Genomic DNA, 17,271 nt, shown 5'->3' with positions numbered 1-17,271 from the left:
TGGAAGACCACATGAATTTCCCTTTGCCAGATAATAAAGTTTACTTTGAAGTACTGTACTGTACTTGTACTTTACTTGAATATTTTCTTTTCATGCTACTTTATACTTTTATTCCACTACAAATAAGAGGGAAATGTTTTACTGCACTACATTTGTCTGGCAGCTTTAGTGAAAAGCTTTTTATATTTGCTTTACAGAAATCAATTATTTTTTATAATTTTTGACAAAACAAACATTGTGAAGGTGGGTGATTGTGATGGCATTTATCACTGATTTTCAGTGTTCAAAAACCGAATTAATGGAGAATATAATCATATCATATCAGCAGATGAATCCATGAAGAAAATAACCACATTAATGCATGAGGAATGATTATCTAATGATAGAATATAGAATAACACTAACAGTGGCCCTTTCTCTGCATTGGCTATATTGACTTTTAATATTGAAGTTAATTTTTTATGGTTAAACTTACATATATACTGTGATATTTTCAGTGCAGGACTTGTCAGTCTGGTATTAGTACAGTTTCTAGGTGCCCTATGTTGTAAATGTAAATGGACTGTATTTATACTCAAAGCGGTTTTACCTAGTACAGGAACCATTCACCATTCAGACTCTGTGGCCGAGGCTGCTGTATAAGTTGCCACCTGCTCATCAGATACACACACACACTCTGATGGAGCAGCATCGGGGGCAACTCAAGGACACTTCAACATGGGACTGCACGGCCAGGGATCAAGCTATTACTGACCATATTTAACTGAACACATAGGTTGTGTGATAATATTGGTACCATGTGAATCAACACTAAGGGGATAAATGCCCCAGGGTTCGATTCAACCAATCAGGCTGAAGAGACAGACTGATCTCTGCTGCCATCTGGTGTTTGAGCAGCAGGTGACACTTAAGATCAGGAGCTTGAATGTGTGATTCTATCAATTACTAATTAAGTGTAGATTATTTTACCACAATCAATTATTTTATTTTGTTTATTTGAAATCATTACACACTATTGTGTAAGCTATGACTTTGTGTCATTTGTAGTTTTATTTAGCAACTTGGCATGAGACATTTTGAGAGTTAAAAGACAAATATATTCAACTGTATAAAATATTCTGTCCTCTGCCTCGTACCAGGGGGGTCTAGGCACTCTCCGTTGACTTGCGAGCTAGAAAAACCAAACTCTGGTCAGGCCATTCACATCGTGTATAGAGTCAACATCTTGATGCGGGTCTGGCTTGTCAGGCTAGGGGTGTTGCACACAGAAACAGGAAAGTTTTTTTAGGGATTTGGATTTCATCAGTGGTTCAACATGACCTCGTTCACTTCCCCTCGGGGGAATCCCCGCCATTTGTCTGAAAAACTGAAAGGAACTTGATGAGATCGACCCTCGGAGGTCATAGGAGCCAGGGAGGTCCCTCCAGAGATAGATATCACCCACAATTCAATTCAATTCAATTCAATTCAAGTTTATTTATAGTATCAAATCATAACAAGAGTTCTCTCAAGACACTTTACAGATAGAGTAGGTCTAGACCACACTATCATTTACAAAGACCCAACAATTCCAGTAATTCCCCCAAGAGCAAACATTCAGTGTGACAGTGGCGAGGAAAAACTTCCTTTTAGGAAGAAACCTGGGACAGACCCAGGCTCTTGGTAGGAGGTGTCTGACGGGACAGACCCAGGCTCTTGGTAGGAGGTGTCTGACGGGACAGACCCAGGCTCTTGATAGGAGGTGTCTGACGGGACAGACCCAGGCTCTTGATAGGAGGTGTCTGACGGGACAGACCCAGGCTCTTGATAGGAGGTGTCTGACGGTTGGGGATGTGATGAACAGTGGCGATAATAGTCACAATAAAGATAATGGAACTATGACTAGAAATAGTAGTTGTAGTAGTTCATGGCATAACAGGGCACTGCAGGGCGTTACAGGATGTAGCAGGGCACTGCAGGGCATAGCAGGGTGTAGCAGGATGCAGCAGGGCGTAGCAGGATACAGCAGGGCGTAGCAGGGCACTGCAGTTATGCATTTGGTTGTAGGGCTGCACGATATGAGGAAAATATCTATCTGTGATTATTTTAACTGATATTGCGATTGCGATATGATTTACGATTTTGGAGGGAATGATCATTTGTATCATTATCCCCATTTTCATTAAAAAATATTAAAATAAAAAATATATAAATGATTATAGTGTGATTTATGCGATGATCTGTACCAAACAAAGACTTTTCCTTTAGTCTGTAGGATAGGATTTGTATAATACTTCATTCAGAATTTTTGCCATTACTGTGTTTGTGATGTTTAGTTGTGCACATGTAAATGTGTTGCTGCATAGATAACATACAATGAATATGATGTGATGTAGCACTAGCTGAGCCTAAGCATGTTGTTTGTATATTATGCCATTTAGGTTTTAATGTACCAGATAATTGGTTTATTGCTCTGCATTTATTTGTTCATAGCATCTATTGTAAGGCTAGCAGGTTAGCTCTGTAGATGATTTGGTAAAACAGTCATTTGTGTTTCACTGAGATCAATGTGATGCCAGAGTGAAAGTCATTAAAGGTCAAAAGCTCAAATGTCAACTTCCTGACTCGCATGCCATTATTGACCTGAGTTTGGCTGGCTGTCAATCTTCGTTCCATCGTCAACACATAGGCAGGCCAGTGTCATAATGTAAAGAAAGAAGACAAGTCACATATTTTCCAACCTTTTCCTGATGCACAGACATTTTTATTCATAGACAATCTTTTCCTAACCTTAACTATTTATTATTATTGGCCGGGACACATCAGGCCGATTATCGGCCGTGGGACAGTCTGGCGAGGTCAGTGACTCAAATCTGTTCGGTGTGTCCCGTGCCATCGTCCGTCTGGGGGGCTGTCGCCGTTCATTTTGGCCGACCTGACATGTTCGGTCGGCGGCACGGCCGCCATGACAGTCTGGCTCTGAATTTCCGGAGAAAACAAACCCATGTGACGCGTTCGTCCAATCAGCTGCCGGTTTTCATTTCTTGGGCAACATTACAGATTAGCGCCGCCTGCTGTTATAGAGATGTATTACGTCTCGGCTCCTCTCGTCTTTTTGGTCTGTTCTGTGGCAGTTTTTTGGACCTCGGGGACGCCTGATCATATCGACGGGGTTTGTGATTTGTCGGATTAAACAATTTATTTGTTACACCTCTCTGGAGTTAACTGGAAATGTTTGGATCACATCAGCTGTGCCGGTGACTCGCGCTGTGTTAAAAATAGCTGCTACATGTGAAGTTCGCAGACGTACTGAAGCTAAATTCGTCAATGGAAACATATTTTTAAGCAGATATCTTAGTTACAACACAATTGAGCTAGCAAAGCAGTTTTGTGCTTTTATGTGCAGTCTTTATTCATTTTATAAAGTCCCACGAACGCTACAAAGCTAACATTAGCTTAGGTTGGCTGGCTGACTCACATTAAGGCAAGGCACGACACTAATGAGCGACACTAATGAGCAACTATAGGCCAATATCAAACCTTCCATTTTTAAGTAAAATCATAGAAAAAGTGGTTTTTCAACAAGTCAACCTTTTCTTATCGCTAAACAACAGTTTTGATGCCTTCCAGTCAGGTTTTCGACCACACCACAGCACTGAGACGGCTCTTGTTAAAGTCTTTAATGACATCCACTTAAACACAGATAGTGGCAAAATTTCAGTCTTAGTATTACTTGATCTCAGTGCTGCATTTGATACGGTAGACCATGACATATTGCTTGACCGATTGGAAAACTGGGTTGGTCTTTCTGGCTCAGTACTAAAGTGGTTTGAATCCTATTTAAAGAATAGGGACTACTTTGTGTCTATAGGTAATTATACATCTGAGCATACAAATATGACGTGCGGAGTTCCCCAAGGCTCAGTTCTGGGGCCTCTTCTGTTCAACATCTACATGCTTCCACTGGCTCAGATTATGGAAAACAACAAAATAAATTACCATAGTTATGCGGATGACACCCAAATTTACATAACCTTATCGCCAGGGAACTATAGCCCAATACAACAATTAAATATGTGCATTGAACAGATTAATGATTGGATGTGCCAGAACTTTCTTAAATTAAATGAAGAAAAAACGGAGGTGGTTGTTTTTGGAGCAAAAGAGGAACGATTGAAAGTCAGCGCTCAGCTTCAAACGACAATGTTGAAAACAACAGACAAAGCCAGAAATCTTGGTGTAGTCATGGACTCAGACCTGAATTTTAAAAGCCACATTAACATAATAAAAAAAAATCAGCCTATTATCACCTTAAAAATATATCAAGGGTTAAAGGACTTATGTCTCAGCAGGATCTGGAAAAACTTGTCCATGCTTTTATCTTCAGTAGACTTGACTACTGTAACGGTGTCTTTACAGGTCTCCCCAAAAAATCAATCAGACAGCTGATTCAGAACGCTGCTGCTCAAGTCCTCACTAAGACCAAGAAAGTGGATCACATCCCTCCAGTACTGAAGTCTCTACACTGGCTTCCAGTGCCTCAAAGAATTGATTTCAAAATACTTTTACTGGTTTATAAATCACAAATTTTTTCACTAACATTTCTGATCTGCTACTACATTATGACCCACCCAGACCTCCCAGGTCATCTGGGACAGGTCTACTTGTTGTCCCCAGAGTCAGAACTAAACAGGGGGAAGCAGCGTTCAGTTTTTATGCTCCACATATTTGGAACAAACTCCCAGAAACCTGTAGGTCCGCTCCAACTCTCAGTTCTTTTAAATCTAAGCTAAAGACCTATGTTTTTGATGTTGCTTTTCTTTAAATAATCTATTTTATTAACTTTAATTTCTTATACTGCACTGTAACTTTTATTCTTATACTGCACTCTCAATTTTATTATTGTCTTTTAATGTTTTTAATTTGTTTATTAATGTTTTTAAATTGTTTTAAATTGTTTTCTTACTGCTCTTTAATGTTTTATGTAAAGCACTTTGAATTGCCCTGTTGCTGAAATGTGCTATACAAATAAAGCTGCCTTGCCTTGCCTTGCCTTACGTAGGAGACACTATACATGGCAAAATCACAAGTTCAACTTTTATTAGTATTATTACACATTGTTGTACAATTTCTTTCCCAGCCTTTTTACACCTATGTGATGCACACTGCAGTCAAGCCTCTCAAAATACAAAGCACACACACATCATGACAGCCAATCAAAAGCATTATTATATCTTGGTAGAGGCATGCTTATTGGTTCTCAGAAGCTGATGAGGTATTACAATTTGTTTTTTTTCCCGATACTCTATACAATGGAGGCAGTTCGGTCGGTGCCTTAAAGTATCGAAGTTCTGTACCCAGCCCTAAACTGACATAGCTTCAAGGTCAGAGGAACAAGAGCTGTCTATAATTCTACTGCTGTACACATACAGTATAGGCCAAACGTTTGGACACACCTTCTCATTCAATGCATTTCCTTTATTTTCATGACTATTTACATTGTAGATTCTCACTGAAGGCATCAAAACTATGAATGAACACGTGGAATTATGTACTTAACAAAAAAGTGTGGAATAACTGAAAACATGTCTTATATTTTAGATTCCTCAAAGTAGCCACCTTTTGCTTTTTTGATAGCGCTGCAAACCCTTGGTTTGCAATGAGCTTCATGAGGTAGTCACCTGAAATGGTTTTCACTTCACAGGTGTGTCTTGTCTATTTTCTTCAAAGTAGCAGCCCTTTGCTCTGAATACTGCTTTGCACACTCTTGGCATTCTCTTGATGAGCTTCAAGAGGTAGTCACCTGAAATGGTTTTCCAACAGTCTTGAAGGAGTTCCCAGAGATGCTTAGCACTTGTTGACCATTTTGCCTTCACTCTGTGGTCCAGCTCACCCCAAACCATCTTGATTGGGTTCAGGTCCAGTGACTGTGGAGGCCAGGTCATCTGGCCCAGCACTCCATCAATCTCCTTCTTGGTCAAATAGCCCTTACACAGCCTTTGGGGTCATTGTCCTGTTCAAAATAAATGATGGTCCAACTAAACGCAAACCGGATGGGATGGCATGTCGCTGCAGGATGCTGTGGTAGCCATGCTGGTTCAGTATGCCTTCAATTTTGAATAAATCCCCAACAGTGTCACCAGCAAAGCACCCCCACACCATCACACCCCCTCCTCCATGCTTCACGGTGGGAACCAGGCATGTAGAATCCATCTGTTCACCTTTTCTGCGTCGCACAAAGATTGGTTGGAACCAAAGATCTCAAATTTGGACTCCTCAGACCAAAGCACAGATTTCCACATTCCTTGTGTTTCTTGGCCCAAACAAATCTCTTCTGCTTGTTGCCTCTCCTTAGCAGTGGTTTCCTAGCAGCTATTTGACCATGAAGGCCTGATTCGCACAGTATCCTCTTAACAGTTGTTCTAGAGATGTGTCTGCTGCTAGAACTCTGTGTGGCATTCATCTGGTCTCTAATCTGAGCTGCTGTTAACTTGCGATTTCTGAGGCTGGTGACTCAGATGAACTTATCCTCAGCAGCAGAGGTGACGCTTGGTCTTCCTTTTCTGGGGCGGTCCTCATGTGAGCCAGTTTCGTTGTAGCGCTTGATGGTTTTTGCGACTGCACTTCACATTCAAAGTTTTCGCAATTTTCCGGACTGACTGACCTTCATTTGTTAAAGTAATGATGGCCACTCGTTTCTCTTTACTTAGCTGATTGGTTCTTGCCATAATATGAATTCTAACAGTTGTCCAATAGGGCTGTCGGCTGTGTATCAACCTGGCTTCTGCACAACACAACTGATGGTCCCAACCCCATTAATAAGGGAAAATATTCCACTAATTAACCCTGACAAGACACACCTGTGAAGTGAAAACCATTTCAGGTGACTACCTCATGAAGCTCATTGCAAACCAAGGGTTTGCAGCGCTATCAAAAAAGCAAAAGGTGGCTACTTTGAGGAATCTAAAATATAAGACATGTTTTCAGTTATTTCACACTTTTTTGTTAAGTACATAATTCCATATGTGTTCATTCATAGTTCTGATGCCTTCAGTGAGAATCTACAATGTAAATAGTCATGAAAATAAAGAAAACGCATTGAATGAAAGGTGTGTCCAAACTTTTGGCCTGTACTATACATAGATGCAAAATCCTCGTCCTCTGCATTAACAATGCCTTTGTTTCTATTGTGGCATCCAGGATTTGCGGGCAAAGCCAGGTTTCCTTTATCATCATCCCAGAGAGACTAGAGATAACACCATGCAAGCCAGCAAACACATGCATAGGCTTTTACTGGAAACATTTTGACACAACCTATTACTTCCCAATTTTTTTTACATGAGTGTAATTTCAGTGTGAAAAATGTGTTGACTATTAATGATGTTGGGTTTCTTAAATCATGCTAACTTGTTTCATTCACAGGAGGATGATGGTTAAAAGTCAACAAGAACACGAGGCAAAGCGTTCCAGGAAGAAATCATACACATTTTCTGGTATTTGCTCTGTTTTTGTTTATTTGTTTCGTTTTCAGCTCTCACACCAACAGAAATACGAGTTCAAATTCACCTCAGGAAACCAGGAGACTCGTGCTGAATGTCAAACAGATCAAAGACATGAGGACGAAGGTGGTGATAAAACTGAGCAGACATGAAGTGTGCAAGAGAGAGAAAGTGAACAAAATAAAGAGAGTGGAAGTGAGCAGCAGGGAGGGGGTGATCAGGGAGATAAGAAGAGTGATGGTAAGGATGAGAGGGATCAGGAAGAAGAGGGGAGTGATAGCGAGGAAGAGACAGAGGATGATGAAAGCAAGCCGACTGGTAGAAAAAAGACTAGGCGTCAATCGAAAGAAGGGGACTCAAAGCAAACAAAGAAGAAAGAGTAAAAAAAGAGGTAAATCAGCGTCAAGATAGGTGTGTTGGCTGAGACCAGAAAAATGACAACAGCTTTAACGTGGAAAGCAATCATGAGTTCGAGAGCAACCAAGAACCTCCTGCAGCAACGCGGGTGGGGTCACTCAATCTTCGGTCGATGAATAACAAAGGAAACATCATCTCAGAGCTCATAAAAGATAACAACCTGGATGTCTTTCTCACAACAGAGACATTTTTACATGAGGACAATGGAGACATTGTCCTCCAGGAGGCTTCACCAACAAATTACATTCTCTTCCCATTTCTCCGATGCTCCATTGTTCCGACCTCTCAATAACCCCAAAAATTCCCTTTGGTCCTACAGCCCATTAGTCCGACGTCCCTTTGTTTCGAAAAAAATAAACCCTCTGCTCCGACACCCCATTGTTCTGACCATATAGACTTTTGTGGATCACCTCCCATGGAAATTTCAGGAATACTGGTCACGAAATTACGAATCCCATTTTGGCCCCGCCAAGACCCCATTGGACCATAGTGGTCGATTGGTTGGGGTTAGGCGTAAGGGTTTCGTTACCTTGCGTAAGCATGGACGCCTGGCCAATAAATGCTATTGAAGGGCGTGTCTTGCTGTGGCCATAGTGGGATTCTTAATCTCGCTTCCCAGTTGGAACAATGGGATGTTGGAGCAGAGGGCTTATTTTTTCGAAACAAAGGGACGTCGGACTATTGAGCTGTAGGACCAAAGGGAATTTGTTGGGTTATTGAAAGGTCGGAACAATGAAGCGTTGGAGAAATGACATGGCACCAGAGGGGAAGGGACAGCTATTCAGTATTCAGAGGTAGTACAGGGGGAACAAATTCCTTTTGACATCATGACAACCTTTGAATATGTTGCCACAGTTCTGCAGCATGACGAGAGGGACGAATCTGTCCTTGTCCTAAATGTGTATCGCCCACCAACATCACATATCCACACATTCCAGTATGAGTTAGGAATACTCTTGGATGATATCATTAAAAAGTACAACAACTTAATTGTCGCTGGCGATTTTAATATCTGGGTTGATACTAACATATCTGCTGCTGTTTTGAGATTTGGGAAAACAGAGGCCTTGTTCAGCATGTATAGGAGCCAACACACTTTGGATCTGGTCATCACCAGAAATGTCGAAATCTTCGATCTCTTTGTCCAAAACAACGGAATATCAGATTATTACACCATATATTTCAAAGTGAGGCCGGTGTCAAAAGACACAAGGGACATTAGGTAGCACAGACAATTAACTACATGCCATGTGGCTCTGTCAACCAGTTTATTCATTCTGGATCACGGTCACTGAGACACTGTCCACCACCCTGAGCTACAGAATCCCATCATCTCCAACACTCTGTCTCCTTGGTGACATCTCCAAAATCCACATCCCGCAAAAATTCAGGAATCTGTTGTTCATTTCTCTAGCTGTCGCTGAAAAAGTAGTCCTCCAAAACTGGAAATCAAAGAATTCTTGCCACATCAATCACTGGACAAATTTAATCTCAGAATACATCTCAATGGAAAAACACAATGCACACAGAAAGAAGCAAATGTCAGCCTTTGAAGATACCTGGTCCCCATTTCTAACATTTCTAAATTCAACAAAAATATAACTACAAGCCGGTATGTTACCAGACATATTCCTCCCTCCTCCATTATGTAATACCCTGCCCTCCCTAGTACTTTTACATTATTTATATCATTTAATTTTTTCTAATTTCCCCTCTTATTTTTTGTTGTCTTCTTTTCTTTCTTTTTTTTCCTTTTCATTATTTCTCCCTTACAGTTATCACTTTACTCATACACACACACTAGCAACACCATCCACACTTATGCATAACATGTTTTTCCAACTCCCTTCAAACACAAAAACCGTGATCACCCAATATGAATCGTAGATCATTCTACCCAATTAATAATAATACATCCTGGTGTCCTTAACTGTCCTGTCCAATCCCATCTTGTCAGTTCTGTTATTGTCCCGTCTCACTTCCTTCTGTTGTTCTGTTTGTCACCTTGTCGCGTTTTATGTGTTACGTCTTACACTTCGTACATGGTGCTTTAAATCCCCCTGCCCTTATATGGATCCAGGGTCTCACTAAAACAGGGTGAATGGTCATGGTGGGGCAACTGTTAATGCACTGAATGTAATTCTAAATCTGAATGTAACATACTGTGTATATAAAAAATATCACTCTATGGGCATGCTTCCCTGTAAGAAAATGTTGTCTATTTTAACGTTTAAATGCATCAATTAGAGGGTGACACGGGAATCAATTGTCATTCCCATCCCATCCCGAGCCAACGAAAATACTCCCGTCACATCCCAATCACGTGACTGCCACCCCAAAAAAATCCTGTCCTGCAAAATCCCGAAAGAAAGACTCCCGAATCCCCTCCCGCTCCCGTTTCGTTCCCTATGTTGTCTAAAGTTATCAGTGTGTGTGTGTGTGTGTGTGTGTGTGTGTGTGTGTGTGTGTGTGTGTGTGTGTGTGTGTGTGTGTGTGTGTGTGTGTGTGTGTGCGCAGCTGCAGTGATGCCTGAGGGAGCGAGAGCGGCTCCTCTGCGCTTCGCTGACATTGTTGTGTGAGTGCAGCGCTGCAGAGCAGAGCCGTGTGTCTCTCACTGCTGGGGGGGTTAGGGTTAGGTAGTGACAATTTTTCGAGACTCCCGCAGGTCACAGTATTCCCAATCAACAAACTGTGTGTTGTAAGTGGTTCTCTTTTCTAAAACGAAATGCCTCGCAATCTTTGGGCGCACTCACCGCATGCAGCGTCATTAATTAATTTAATCTCCGACTCCGTCCTGCTCCCGCCCGCTCCAGTTGATTTCTATGCCTGATCCGTCCCGAAGACGTTACCGACCGTGAAATTGACTCCCGTAAGCATCAATCTGGTGCACCTTGAAATTAAATTCAGACAACCAGCAGGGTGGTTCTATGCGTGGAGTAGTTTTGGAGATATGCCTCTTTGTAATTATGACATATATTTAAAAAATATTATATGGCAAAAAATATTCCCCACAATTATGCATATGCCTATTTTTTAAAAGTAAATGATGCAGTACAACCAGCAGAACACTAATTATGTGTGAGGTAAGTTTAGAGACACAATTCTATTTAATTATTAAAATATTACATGTTTTTCGTAAAAAATATTCCACAAAATTATGAATATGCATATGAATAAGTAAGTGCTGTAGTACAACTAGCATAATTTAGGTAAGTTTGGACTACACTACTTTATTTAATCATTTAATTAATAAATATTTTTGTGTCGGTGTTGTAGTTTGTAGACGGTCCCTAAGGTGTTGTAGTTTGTAGACGGTCCCTAAGCACTCGTCTTAGTGCCGTCTCACCGCCGGCTGCTCGTAGAGACCAATGCTATTTCTCCAGGTCGGAGGACGGCTCATTCTGATTAAGAATGAGTTTGTAGCTCGCTGTTAACCTTACTACGGTAGGAAAGATGCGTCGTTTGTGATTTAATAATATTTCGCTGTAGAGTAATTGATCCTGGAAGTTTAAATCTGTGAATATCTTTCTAACTTATACCGAAGTTGAGCTCTGAGCAGCGCTTGCTCTGGCTGTCTTGAGCCTGCGTGTGTAGGGTGCACGACTATACGTTTGGTCAATGTTTTCTTTCTTTCATTCCAATTTTGGGTCTGTCAGTCAGAGTGAAAACCGGGGACATTTCCTGGGACAGCTCCAGCCGGGGACAGGTCACCGAAACCGGGGACGTTTGGTAACCCTAATTTAAGCCCCTCAGTCCTAGCCACATCAGTGAAGTTTATATGATTATACAACATCTACCAACAAAATAAGACTTATAATCAAACTGTATTTATATTGTGAAGGATTTCTAGTCCCTCCCTGTTTAGTCAACTTTAGCTAACGTTAGCTTTGTAGAGATCCAAACTTTATAATTACCGCAAATGTAAACCAAAATGCTTTGCTAGCTCAATCGTAGGGGTGTAATGATACACTCAGCTCACGATTCGATATGTATCACGATACTGGGTTCACGATACGATATGTATCACGATATTTTTAAAAAAATGCAAAAATTCAACTGAAAATCAAATAACAGATTTATTTAACATTAAAAGTGTTCAATAACTGTCTTGTTATACATACAACTTAAAGAATGTACAATACTTCAATATAAATCAAGATTTAGTTTAACCTTCTATATGTAAAATCAACAATTGACTAGGTGTCACTGACCAATAAAACTGAATTGTATCATGAAATTAGAATTAGGATAGCCCAAGAGATAACTTCTTTAAGCAGTAAAAGTGCAACAAAAAAAAAACACCACACAAGTAGTGTCCTGTTCAAGTAATTTCAACACAAAGAGCTTTTTTTTTTTTTATTACTTACAGGTTTTTTTTGCAAGAAAACCAGCATATCTACATTTTCTGGCAGTAGCTCGGATCTTTGTGCATTTACAATATCCCCTGCTGTAGAAAAAACACGTTCGCTAGGAACGGAAGTTGCTGGAACTGTGAGGTAAGCCTTTGTAAGAGGTGAAAGAAGTGGGTACATTTGAGCATTTTCTTTCCACCATTTCAGTGGACAGCTAGTGAGGGGAATAGAAGTGTCCTTTTTGTACATTTCAATCTCTACTTCTATCCTACTTTTGGACTGGGTGACTGGTGGTTCAGAAAAAGTTGCACCAAAGAGCTCTTCAAGTGCTGTCTTTTTGCTAGGTGGCTGTTCTGGCTCAACTCTGTGTGCTGTATCTCTCGGATCTGCTGCATCAGTGGGATCTCCAGCACTGGCACCTCCCTCCTTCGTTTGCTTCACAGTGACAGCCTTAAAATATAATTAAAAAAAATAATTATGGTATACTAGTACAGTTTCAGTTACATACACATAAAAGTAGGTTACACAAACATGCAATTGGAGTGACAAACACACACAAATGCAAATACACAGATTCTCAGACAATTTGTAATGCAGACATACCTGCTTTAACTGGTTTGATTTGTTCTTCAACCGGTGGAAAACCTCTTCACGTTGTTCAGGGAGTAAGTGGGGCAATGGCCGAAATCTGGGGTCCAAGGCAGTAGCCTCTAGCAGATAATCCTGTTCCTCTGTGAATCTGCTTGAGAGGTTTTGCAGGATGGCCGTCTTCATGTTAGTAATAGTTGTGGAGTCTTTCTCGTCCGGTGTCATGCTCTATTCGATCATGGCTTTCAAGGGCACAATGAGTGACAGCGTGGGGCTCTTTTCATCAGACAGGACAGTGGTGGCTTTTTTTAGCGGTTTAAGAAGGTTTACGATTTCCTCGGCGTCACTGATGTCAGCGCTGTCCATAGTATCGAGTTGACGTGCATTTTTGCGCACCTCTGTGCTCAAGAGGGCTGCCGTTATAGCACCTTGTTGCTCAAGATAGCGTTCCAGCATATCCATTGAGCTGTTCCATCTTGTTACAACATCCATGATCAGCTTGTGTGATGCGATCTCAAGCATATTTTGCTTAGCTGTGGCACTGCGGTGAAAGAAAGCCACGACTTTCCTCACACGGCCAAGCAAGCGACTGACGCGGGGAACATGCAATCCTGCTTGCGAAGCAAGATTCAAAGTGTGTGCAAAACACTTAATATGAGGCGACATCCCTGCTTCCCTCACTGCCACAATCATGTTGCGTGCGTTGTCTGTAACGACAGCAATGCTATGAGCAGATCTTTCAAGCTCCCACTCTTGTAAGGTCGCTTTTAAAACATCAGCTAAGTTTGTACCAGTGTGCGACTCGAAAAGCGGGCGAGTCTGAAGCACAAAACTTGTCATTTCCCACTCTGTGGTAATAACATGCGCGGTGACTGTGATGTAACTCTGAACAGCCCTCAAAGTCCACCCATCAGTTGTAATCGCCACACTCTCAGCCTTTTTCAAAACATCTGTCACATTTGCTTTAACTTCGTTGTACAGGGCTGGAATTACCTCCTGACTGAAGTGCGGGCGTGACGGAATATGGTACCTGGGCTCCAGTACCCTGACCAGTTCGCAAAATCCAACATTGTCGACGACTGAGAATGGCCTCATGTCTTTTGCGATAAAAACTCCGATGCACCTGGTTATTTCTTGAGCTTTTGCACTTGACTGAGACCACGTTAAAGCAAAACTACGTTCTATAGATATTTGGCCTTCTTTCACTCTCTTTTTCGCACCCGGTTGCAGGAGTTTGTCTTTGTGGTACCGTTTTAAATGACACATCATATTTGTTGTGTTCGACGTCGTGAATAACAGTGTTTGCTTACAGTATTTACACACAGTTCGTGTTTTGTCTGTTTTTTTACCATCCTCCTGTTGAGTAACTGGAAAACCAAAATGCTGCCAGACGTCGGACTTGTAAGTGGACGGGGCATCCTCTATTTCAATTTCAGTCAAAGTCGAACTCATTTTGCCCTGCTACTGCTCAGTTCAAGCGATTCATTTGAGCGTTGATGCAGTGAATGCAAGCGGTAGCTCAACCAATAGGATTAAACGGACATCATAGGCCGGGACACACAGGGCCGATTTTCGGCCGTTGGACAGTCTGGCGAGGTCAGTGACACGAATCTGTTCGGTGTGTCCCGTGCCGTCGTCAGTCTGGGGGGGCTGTCGGCGTTCGTTTTCGCCGACCTGACATGTTCGGTTGGCGGCAGGGCCGTTGAGACTCACCCGGAAATGACGAGCAGAATGAGGTGACTAGAGTCTCTCAAAATCTGATGAAAATCTTTTAAATTGACCTTTGCTGATCTGAAATGAAGACAGATTCAGCAACTGCATGGCCTATTTCTTGCTTAAAATGTTTTCAGAAACACGTTTCAGTGAACTATTTTAGTACAATATGAGATCGTATTCTGAACGGCCGCCATGACAGTCTGGCTCTGAATTTCCGAAGAAAACAAACCCATGTGACGCATTCGTCCAATCAGCTGCCGGTTGTCATTTCTTGGGCAACAATACAGATTAGCGCCGCCTGCTGTTATGGAGACGTATTACGTCTCGTCTCCTCTCGTCTTTTTGATGTGTCCTGAGGCAGTTTTTTGGACCTCGGGGACGCGACTGATCATCTCGACTGGCTTTTCTGCCGATGGTCGGCCATGTGGTATGTGTGTCAGCACCTATATGGTGGTAGTAAAAAAAAATCGTACCACGATATATCGTTACACCCCTACTCAATCATGTTATAACTTAGATATCTGCTAAAAAAAATACTTTTCACAGATAGATTTAGCTAGGCTACTATACGTCCGTGAACTTCAAGCAACAGAGACGATCGATCTCTGGTTCCTGTTTAACCTAGGCTACGTAAGAGAAACTATCTTGGGCATACGTACAACTTAAATTTTACATCTTTATAAGGCTGATTTTAGAAGGGGGGCAGCCATGCTGAAGCACTCAGAGTGCATGATACAAAGGGAATTGAAAGTTTGCCCAAATGCAGCATGAACAAAAAGTTTTATCTTATTAATCAACTACAACTGTCCACTGTAAAACATAATAGAACTGTGTTTAGCACCGACTTGGGTTAAACAGTGTAGATAGCCTATAAAGACCATATAGCAAATTAATATTCACTCTTGTGTAGTGCGATGACGTAATTCACGTGAATATTAAGTAGCCACGTGTTCGCTGGAAGAGAGAAAAAAACTTTAGTTTCAGCATGTTTGTAGCAATTTGCTATTTGTGCTATGTACGTAATGGCAGCAGATGGGAGCAGACTGAAATAGGCTATTGGTTCTTGTTCATGCCTGTTGGAGCAGGCCTGGCCAAAGTTTTTATTTGCTACTCACAGAGATTGTATTGCACTTATAGGCAGTGCTGAAACTCATCGGTAGCCTACTGAGTACCGGCACTTCTGATTTTTCCGTTACTGCCACCTCCTGCACTGAGGTAGGCAACCCTAAAAACCTGCGTCTCTGCGTCTCTAATAGCAGCTTAACGCTGAGAAAACAAAGCTGAAAATGTCCGTCTTAACAAGGATAATTGTATATTGTATAAACATATTATTGTAACCTTGATCGCTGAGCCACTCCGCCACTGTTCCACTGCCAGATACAGGAGGACACCAGTCCTGTCCCTTCAGCCGGAGGATGAACTGTCACCAAATCCTGCATGGTTGACCAGCAAGCGAGGCAAGTGTTGGGACCAAGCAGGGGGTTAAACATTGATCTTAACCAAAAATGGCTCAGATTGAGCTGACTGCAGAGACAAAGGATCTTGGCCTACATGTGAATCCCAAAGCCAGTTTCACCAAACTCCTACAAGCTGCCACTTGGAAGCAGAGCCCCAAAATGGAGATTCGACATTCAACACATGGAGGGCAAGGCAGACTGGTGGTGAGACAAAGGACTGCTTCACATCTGTGATAAGGTTGCGCTTTTCCCATTGGCTGTTGGGCCTTTGAATGCACTAGGAGGTGGAGGAGGATAAAAGCTGTCGGCGCTAGTGTTTCTTCGCTTTTCCACGGTGACCCAGGTTACTACAGGAGGCACACTAGTCCGGGCTAGCTAGCCAGCATCACCTCGCTGGTCGAGTTGGAGCTGGGACAATTTTATATCTGTCTGATATACAAAGGGGATTCGAGGAAATACTGGCCGAGTATTCCCTCATCTGCAGCGGGTTTAATCACCCCGGATTCAAGAAAGGGACTACGTCCGTTCTTCTTGCATCGTCGACCTGGATCGCGTGTTCGTTCACTGCTCTGGACGAAACGGATCGTTAAACTCTGGCGAGAGATTAACTGACAAACAACGCACACAGTAAGGCTTTACACAGTTCTGGGCAGATGTTAGAACTAGTGTGTTTGTTTTGTTTATTAATGAGCAAAGGGTTCGCTACCGCTTGTTGCCATTAATGTGATCTGTGATTGTAATCATGTATTGGCCCATATCTGGTTATTAATCTGTTTCTGTGAATGTATAATTGATCGCTATACTGTTGGTTGTTGTGTTAAGTAGCTGGTTAAAAACCGTAAGCGCTACCTGCTAAATCACTCCATTCACGGAGTTTAGTTTCTGTCCGCGAGATAATCGCGGTGAATCAGCTGTTAGCCACTGGAGTGGTTATAATGACCAAAGTTTCCCTCGGTAAATCAAAAGTCTCAGTCTGTCCTAACTACACGTGGGGTCCAGACCTGCACTGTAAAAAAGTACAGACCCATTTAGTTATGTCCACTTATTTCTTATTTTTAACTGAACACGCTTATACAAGTTTTGGATTTTGAACTCAACTTTATGAGTTTTTGAAAGTTAAACTTGCATTTATTCATTGGGTCCACTATTTAAATTTTTTATCAGATATGTATGTGTTGATTGAACTTGGGTATGTAAGTTATCAGTTGAAAAAAAAAGTGTGTGTGTTGCAACAAAAAATGGTTGCCTTTCGATTTTAAAATA

General features: G+C 41.7%; 1 long non-coding RNA gene across 2 annotated transcripts in view; it reads left to right on the top strand.

Annotated features, from left to right (window-relative positions):
• The window catches only part of LOC120545599, a 72,697-nt gene that overhangs the window by 7,423 nt on the left and 48,003 nt on the right, over positions 1-17,271 (top strand). Inside the window, exon 3 of one of the 2 annotated variants that reach the window (XR_005636715.1) lies at positions 7,402-7,472. The exons of the other annotated variant lie outside the window; for it this stretch is intronic. This is a non-coding gene — a long non-coding RNA (uncharacterized LOC120545599). The remainder of the gene's footprint in view (positions 1-7,401; positions 7,473-17,271) is intronic. 2 annotated transcript variants of the gene reach the window in all.

The sequence above is a fragment of the Perca fluviatilis genome, chromosome 17, assembly GCF_010015445.1.
Source record: "Perca fluviatilis chromosome 17, GENO_Pfluv_1.0, whole genome shotgun sequence".
Lineage (NCBI taxonomy): Eukaryota > Metazoa > Chordata > Actinopteri > Perciformes > Percidae > Perca > Perca fluviatilis.
This window is presented reverse-complemented; position numbering and strand designations above follow the sequence as displayed.